The sequence below is a fragment of the Octodon degus genome, unplaced genomic scaffold, assembly GCF_000260255.1.
Source record: "Octodon degus isolate 3935 unplaced genomic scaffold, OctDeg1.0 scaffold00078, whole genome shotgun sequence".
Classification (NCBI taxonomy): Eukaryota; Metazoa; Chordata; class Mammalia; order Rodentia; family Octodontidae; genus Octodon; species Octodon degus.
This window is the reverse complement of record NW_004524654.1, coordinates 6,096,454-6,104,584: the sequence shown is the minus strand read 5'-3', so window position 1 is coordinate 6,104,584 and position 8,131 is coordinate 6,096,454. Positions and strand designations below refer to the sequence as shown.

General features: G+C 36.0%; 1 pseudogene; it reads right to left on the bottom strand.

The window, feature by feature from the left end:
- Positions 1-2: 2 nt before the first annotated feature.
- On the bottom strand, positions 3-604 carry LOC101568449 (annotated as a pseudogene).
- Positions 605-8,131: the final 7,527 nt, after the last annotated feature.

Below are 8,131 nucleotides of genomic sequence, written 5' to 3'. Positions count from 1 at the left end.
CCTCCGTCCACCACAGCCTTGGTCTGCTCTGATGACCCAGAAGCAATGTTAGTGAGTGCCCAAGCAGACTCAAACTGGATGGGACTACAGTCACTTCTGCCCAGGAAGGACACAAACTTGGGGATCAAACCAGCCCGGATTATGTGGTCTATTGGAGGTTGTTTTTCCCGAGAAAGCCGTTTCCTAGCAGCTTGAGTAGCTTGTAGCTGGCTTTCCAGATTATTGCTGGTTATGCCTTTGACAATGTCATCTACAGTCCAACTCACAGTGCCCTGGTTGTTTCGGTTTTCCTGCAATGGTGAAGTAGCATCATCAAGAAACGAGCTTACATTTCTCCTTTTCAGCATCTGGTCATCCTTCTTAGCTTTCCTCAGCTCCACGTTAACTTCTATTCGCCGCCGCCTCATTTCTGTACTGTCTTTTCCCTTGTTCTTGAATCTGTTCAGTCGGGCAGCTGGCGAATTAGCATTAGCATTCTCGTTGGTGGACATGGTTACGAGACACAAAGAGAAAGCTGCGAGGCGAGAGCAGACGGTACTGCGGGGCTCGCCGGCTGCGGACGGGGTGCTCTCCAAACGTCCACCGCGGCGGGGCCCAGGAACGGTGTGCCGGGAAACTTTTTTCTGTAAGAAGACTTCTAGTTTATAGATAACTTATATCAGTGAATTTTAAAACAATAGTTAAAAGGATAATGGGGAACTTTACAATGAAGAATTATATTGATCACTGTTAGTCTCACTTAAAGACATACAGCTAATGTGATATAATAGGAAACACATACCACCTTCAACTATGCATTACATAGCACATAAAGTAATAGTTTTCCAAAGTTTGCATAAGTGAACATATACAAGAAAAAGCAAAACACTATATAAAGGGCACTTTTATTTTATTTTCATTAGTACATATTCACAGTACGTGATTACATTAATCATGGGGAGTTGGTACATGTGTATAACATATCTTAATTATTTTAATGCCTCCTTCATCTTCCTGCCTCCCACTTCTGTCCACCCCTTATCTCCTTCCCATTTGCTATAGATCTACCTCTATTTCCTATTATCTGTCTTTTATTTTGCTCTTTAACTTACTTATACTTTGAGTTTCTCATATAAGAGACATCATGAAATATTTATGCTTAGGTATCTTATTTCATTTAACATAGTTCAGGGTACATCCATTTCTTACAAATGATACAAATTTATCCTTTATAGCAGAGTAGCACTCCATTATGAATAAATACATTTTCTTCATTCATCTCTTGGGTTTTCATGTATCACTGTAATATGATGTTGTTAACTTTTTCAGTATGATACATAAAGGAGGAAGCTCTGGATTAAATGAAATTTCCATTTTTCATTTTGTGAGGAATCTCCATAGTAACTAATTTCCATAGGGGTGGTTTATTTTACATTCCCACCAATAATGTAAACATACTCCTTCATCCCCTTCCCCAAGCCTTGCCAGCATTTGTTGTTATTTGATTTATTGATAATAGCCATTCTTTCTGGAGTAACATGAAATCTTTGTTTTAATTTGCATTTTTCTGGTGGCCAGGTATGTTGAATATTTTTTCTTTTCTTCTTTCATTTTTTTTATTTTTTAAAGAGAGTACAAAATAGTGTTAAAACAGAAAAAATTACAAGTGACACAGAATTTCACTTAAAGTAATATGAATTTCACAGTATTGTTGTAATTGTTGTCTTCCAATCAGTTATATATATTACAGATATATGCATATAAAATTAGAAAGAAAAAAAGGAAATGTATAAGAAATTAAGAGAAAAAGTACAATCAATTGAAAAAAAGGAGACAAAACAAATTCAGTGTTATCTGTTCTTTCCATCAACCAGCAGAAATACACAGTACAATTGTCTAAATCATCCTTCTTACATACATAGATAAATCTCTTTCTCCAACTTCTTCTCTTGTCCTCAACTTAGTAACTCTTTCCTTTTGAATAAGTTCATTCCCTTTTCCCAGTATCTATTGTACCCTTCAAATGCCATTTTCTCTTTTAGGTTCTCACACTATGGAGACAATATGATGTTTGCACATGTGGGTCTGATTTCACTTAAGAGTATGCTCTTTTTAAAAATGTATTTTAATACAAGGTCTACAGAGTCTCACTACATAGATTGGACTCGTGTTGATTCTCCTGTCTTTAGCCTCCCAAGCACTGGGATACAGGTATGTGCCACTATACTGTCTCAGTTGCTGACTCAGTGAGCCCCTGGGGCAGGGCCAGCATGACACACCTGGGATCGAACCCTGGCTGCTGCTCTCTAAAGCAGGTGCTTTAGTCTGCTGAGCTATCTGGATGGCCCACAAGTATGTTCTCCAGTTGCATCTATTTACTGACAAAAGAATGAAATTTACCTTGTTTTATAGCTGAATAATACTGTATTGTGTAAAAATAACACATCTTCCTCATCCATTCTTCAGCTGAATATTTTTTCATGTATTTATGCTTACTTTTTTCTTCTGACAAGTGTCTATCTTATTTTGGGGGGTATTTTTTTGAGTTCTTTGTATATTCTAGACATTATTCTTTTGTTCAAGGAATAATTGGCAAACATTTTTACCCCATTCTGTAGAGCTTTTGTTGTTGTGGTTTGTTTGTTGAGACAGGGTCTCACTCTGTAATTTAGACTGGCCTTGAACTGTAGTGCTGGTTGGCCCTTGAACTCACAGCAATTCTTTATCTCAGCCTCCAAAGTGTTGGAATTATAGGCATGCACCATTATGCCTGGCTTGTAGGCTTGTGTCTTCACTCTATTGATTGTTTCCTTGCTGTGAAGAAGCTTTTTAGTTTGATATGATCCTCTTTGTTGGTTCTTGATACTATTTCTCGTGTAGTTGGAGTTCTGGTCACAAAGTCCTTGTCTTATAAATGCTTCTGTTTTAATATTTAGATCCTTTAAACATTTTGATTTTGTTAGTACATGATTAGAGATAGGGGTTTAGATTCAATCTTCTGCATAAGGATAACCATTTTTTTTCCAGAACCATTAGTTAAATATATGCTTTTGGCCCCTTTGTCAAGGATCAGATGACTGAATGCAAAGGGAATTATCTTTTTTAGGTTGCTTTTTTCTGCTAAGTGAAAGCTGGATTAAAACTAGCAATGCTCTTGACTAAACCTCTCAAAGTGTGGGAATCTCAGGCACACCTGCCTTCTTTAACTCAAAAGGTGTGTGAACCTAGATTCAGAGAATATGGTAGATTAAAATTCAACCAAGGAAATAGTGAACTGAAGATAATTGCTTTGGGGAAAGAAAATAAACTTCTTATTTGACTAAAAAATAAAAGGACTAGAAGTGTAGCAGAGTAGTTAGAGCACTTGCCTAACATATGCAAGAGTCTGGTTTTAATTCCTGGCATCACAAAAAAGGTAGGAGGAAGAGAAAGAAACTGTCTAAAAGTTTATTTTTATCTCATAGTACTAAAACATAGGGTGAAAGTGGTAGAGCATTTGCTTAGCATAATAAGTAAATAAATGTATGTTAATATTTCTACTCTACAAATTCTTTGAATAAAGACTAAATCTGTTTGATTGAGGGGTAGAGACTGATCTTAGGTTTTCTGACTATATTTTCTAATAGCATACAGTACCTTTATTTTCACATTTTGACATTCACAGCATAAATTTTTCCTTTTTAGGCAACATTCAAGGAGTACATCAGTTTTCCTGAGGGGTTCTACTAAAATACTTACTTATTTTTTTTTGGTGGAACCGGGATTGAATTTAGGCCCTTGTGCTTGCAAGGCAAGCGCTTATTCTACTGAGCCATCTCTCCAGCCCCATCTACTAATACTTTGATAAACTTCTTTTCAATTCTTTTTATTTCATTTTTTGTGGAATTTCTTTCTGTTGTGCGTCACACCTCATTTTTCAGTGATTTTATAAGTGACCTTAATGTTTTCACTGACATCCTTTTCAGAAAATTTATGAATTTCTGTTTTGGCATGATATTCAGTTACTCTGAAAAGTTTTTATTGATTTTGGTTATTTAAATAGATTGCCATCCATCAAAATACTGTTGAGCTAACAATATAGATAGGTATTTGAAAGGGGATTGGGTTTATAGGTAGTTTAACTCATTAATATTTCGTAGACTTTTGTTTCTATGTCTTTTTTAAAAGAATGTATTTGGTACAGGGTCTCACTATGCAGCACATACTCTAGTGATCCTTCTTTTTTCAGCCTCTTCAGCACTGGGATTACAGGCATGTGCCACCACACCCAGTCTTGATTGCTAGCTCAGTGCACCTGGGGGCAGGGCCAGTGAGGTATGTGGTGACAGGGATCCAACTCTGGTCCCCGCACTTACCTAAGCTGGCACTTAGTCTGCTGAGCTATCTCATTTGCCTTGTTGCTACATCTAAACTCATAACTATAGGGTCTCATAATGGATATCTGGGTAATCATGACCCCCCTGTAGCTCTACAGTTGAAATATTTAAATTTTTTATTCCAAGTTATGAGCTGTAAATGCTTTGAGCTCTATGGAACACAAATATTATACAAACAGTAGTGCCACACAAAGTCCACTAATAAAAGTTTAAGGTTTTCAAAAATATATACTATAAATAAACCTTTATACATACAGCTGTACTTTCATATTTTTCACTTGACTTAATGAAATGGTAATGCATTCCAAGACAGTGGTATGCATTACTCCTTAAAATACATAAAATTTGCGGTTTTGAATTTTCTTAGGTTAATGTTTTTTCTAGGCCTGATACTACAGAATTGCAATTCCATAAAAGATTTGTAAATCTGTTTTTGGTGCTGGGGATGAATCCACAGCCTTGCATATTCTAAGCAAGCACCCAATGATTGAGCAATACCCCACCTGTAAATCTGTAAAATTCATTTCTTCATAATGTTTCTTGATACATTAGAGCTACAGTCAAATATAATTTCTCTTTCATAATAAGCTTCAGTGAGCCAGACCAAAAAAAAATTAAGAAACTAAAACAGATTTGATTGGGAAGGAAAAAGAAATATTCTTTTTTGGTCTTTGGCTATTACCTTCATCACATTATTTTTTTGGTGTTGTTTGTTTGTTTGTTACTATACAGCTAAGACTGGCCTTGAACTCATTATGTAGCCCAGGATGGTCTTAAATTTATTCCAAACTTCCTCCTGCTTCAGCCTCCCAAATGCTGGGATTACAGGTGTGCACCACCACCCCCAGCTTCTCTAACACTATCTTGATCAATTTTCTAACAATCTTAGATTCAAGGAAAACCTGAAAAAATCTTTAGGTTACTAAATTACTAATACTTTTTTATGTTTATGTTTTAAGAGCCCAAGACTATCCATCTTCTTTGGAAATATATTTGATTGGTCAATATTAGCCATATATGAAAGCATAGAAAAAGATATCTCAAGGAAACTTCCAGTTTTATAGGCAGCAAACATAAAACACCAAGTGGGCTTAATATGAACTTAACCAACTCTATCGGATAGACATTCAAGTTACTTTGAAAACATAACACATGGGAAATGCTCAGTATATTTTACATTTATTTCAGTTTAAGATTCAGAAATGGACTTTCTAGACACATGCCATATGTTCTCCTCTCATGCCAAGTTAGCAAGAATTAAAAGACTGAGATGAATAAACAAGGTCAACTTATGCTGAGCCAAATTAGACAACAGAATAATTGTCAGATTTTCTGTTGGCAGAGACAATTTGTTTTGAGCCAATCTTCATGAATTTATAGGCTGTAATTTTTTTTTTCTGGTAAGTCTATTGCCAGGCATTCTGTTGACAATTTCTTTGTTTTGTAAACACTGAAAATTTTCATTCATTATATTGTTTATAAGCACACATTGAATTGTGAGTAGATGGGTAGTTTTTGTTCCAAATCAAAGGAAAATTGCTTAGATATGAATCAACAAAATCAAACCAAAATTGAACAACTTTTAATTGTGTAGTATTTCATTAGGAAATTTGTAAGTATGAATTCCAATATAGTAAGTAGCAAAGAACTAACAGCATTGTAGTGAATTTACAGTAGTAAATATCAAACTAGATAAAGTTGATGCAAAGTTTTATTTACTGTGTAACAAAGAATCTTAGACCTTGAAAAGACAATCTAACACAAGAAAACTCAGGCAACTAGAGAGGTTGACCTATTTGAAACACCAACTTAGAGCTATGCACAGTCTAATGTGATCAGTTTTAGTTTACTTCTAGAGCATTTATTTTATTTATGTATTGCCCTTTTCATGTTGTATTGTTTTCCTTCTAAGCTGTGTTTTCTGTTGTCTAATTTTTTTTTAGGTGTCTGGTCAACAATATGAAGAATCAACTATTTGAATAATGACTTTTTTAAATTTAGGACAGGATGTATGGGGTGTACAGGGTCTCACTGTGAAGATCAGACTCACAGTGATCCTCCTGTTTTCAGCCTCCCAAGAGCTGGGATTATAGGCGCACACCACCATGCCCAGTCTCAATTGCCTTCTCAGTGTGCCCCAAGGGCAAGCCAGCACTGCAGGCCTGGGGAGTGAACTCCCAGCCCCTGCATCTGCCTAAGTAGGTGCTTTAATATGCTGAGCTAATTGGCTGGCAAAATAATGCCATTATTAATGACATAAAAGTGTAAAATTTTGGCCAGCCAGGTTGAAAAGATGAAAAACACTTAATAGTATTAATGATATAAAAATATAGAAGCAGAAAATGAAAGCCTTGCATATGTCTATCACATAATGGCAATTTTAAAAACTCATTTATTCTTCAGATACTACATCTTTAATATGGAAGCACCTGATCTCTTTGTGTATTATGCCCTTTTTGGACTTCAAAAGTTCACCTACATTCTTTGGCTTAGGGTCTGGTTCCTCCATTTTTAAGAACAACAGTGAGTTGACACCTTTTGTATTGTGCCTAAGATAAAGTAGGATATTTAGCACCAAGTCCATAAAAAGCTCTGTGTTCAAGACTGTTACCACATCTAGGGGACATTATAAGTGAGGATCAGACTTTACAGAGAAGTATAACTGAGAACTGGACAAACTAGTGTTATCTATAGAAGCTTTCTATTCAGATGCTAAATTAGCTGTTTATTGGAATGCTGATTATATAACAAAATAAAGCAAACTAATGATAACAGCACTGTAAAATCCATAAACCTCACTACCTTCAATAAATGGGTGGAGAACACAACACTATGTGTGATATATAATTGAGCTGGCTGCCACTGGACACTTGTAGTACTATCAAGAAACTGACCTTCTGGCAATTTCCTGTTTGTCCCACCATGACTGGACTGTAGCAATTTCCCTGTCTGGCCCACCATCCTAGACTTTTTGATAATTTCTTTGGTCCACTACCATAGGAGATTCTGAGTACTTCCTGATAACTTCTTATCCATCTCACTACCTGTAGACCCTATCCTTTTCTTTTTCCTACTAAGTCTCAACCCTGTCCTTCCTTTACTAAACCTTACCTGTGATGAGTATTTTCTTCAGTCTCTTGGCAACCTCCTCCACTTCCTGGCACACCTGGCTGTAGACTAGATGCCTTTTTACACTGAATCACCCAAACTATCTTCTCTTGTTATCCACATTTAAGGATTACATTAGGCCTATCTGGATAATCCAGATTAATATCTCTATTTTAGAGTTACCATTAGCAAAATTAATTCTTCCACCTTAATTCCCCACTGCTATGTGAATTAACATAGTTACAAAGTCTAGAGAATAGGACATGGACATCTTTGCAAGGCCATTCTGCCTACCACACTCTAATATCTTGAAATGGCTTCACTGAAATTGGAATGAAGAAATAATTGCATGGCATACTAAGGTTCTGAATAACATCCTCTAACACCTTCCTTTATAGTGTAGCTATACTGGCTCTTAAATTTGTTTCCACCCTTGAGGCTTCACGTTTCCTCTCCCTAGAATGCTATTACTTCAGGATACCTTTAGATGGATGACTCCCTGACATGACAGAGAAGATTACCCTGATCACCAATTCTTGGTATTTTCTTCTCATATTTACTGTTAACGGATACATCTCAATTCTAACCATCAATGTAAATGGACTCAATTCACCAATTAAGAGAAATAGACTGGCACAGTGGATTAGGAAACAAAATCCAACAATATG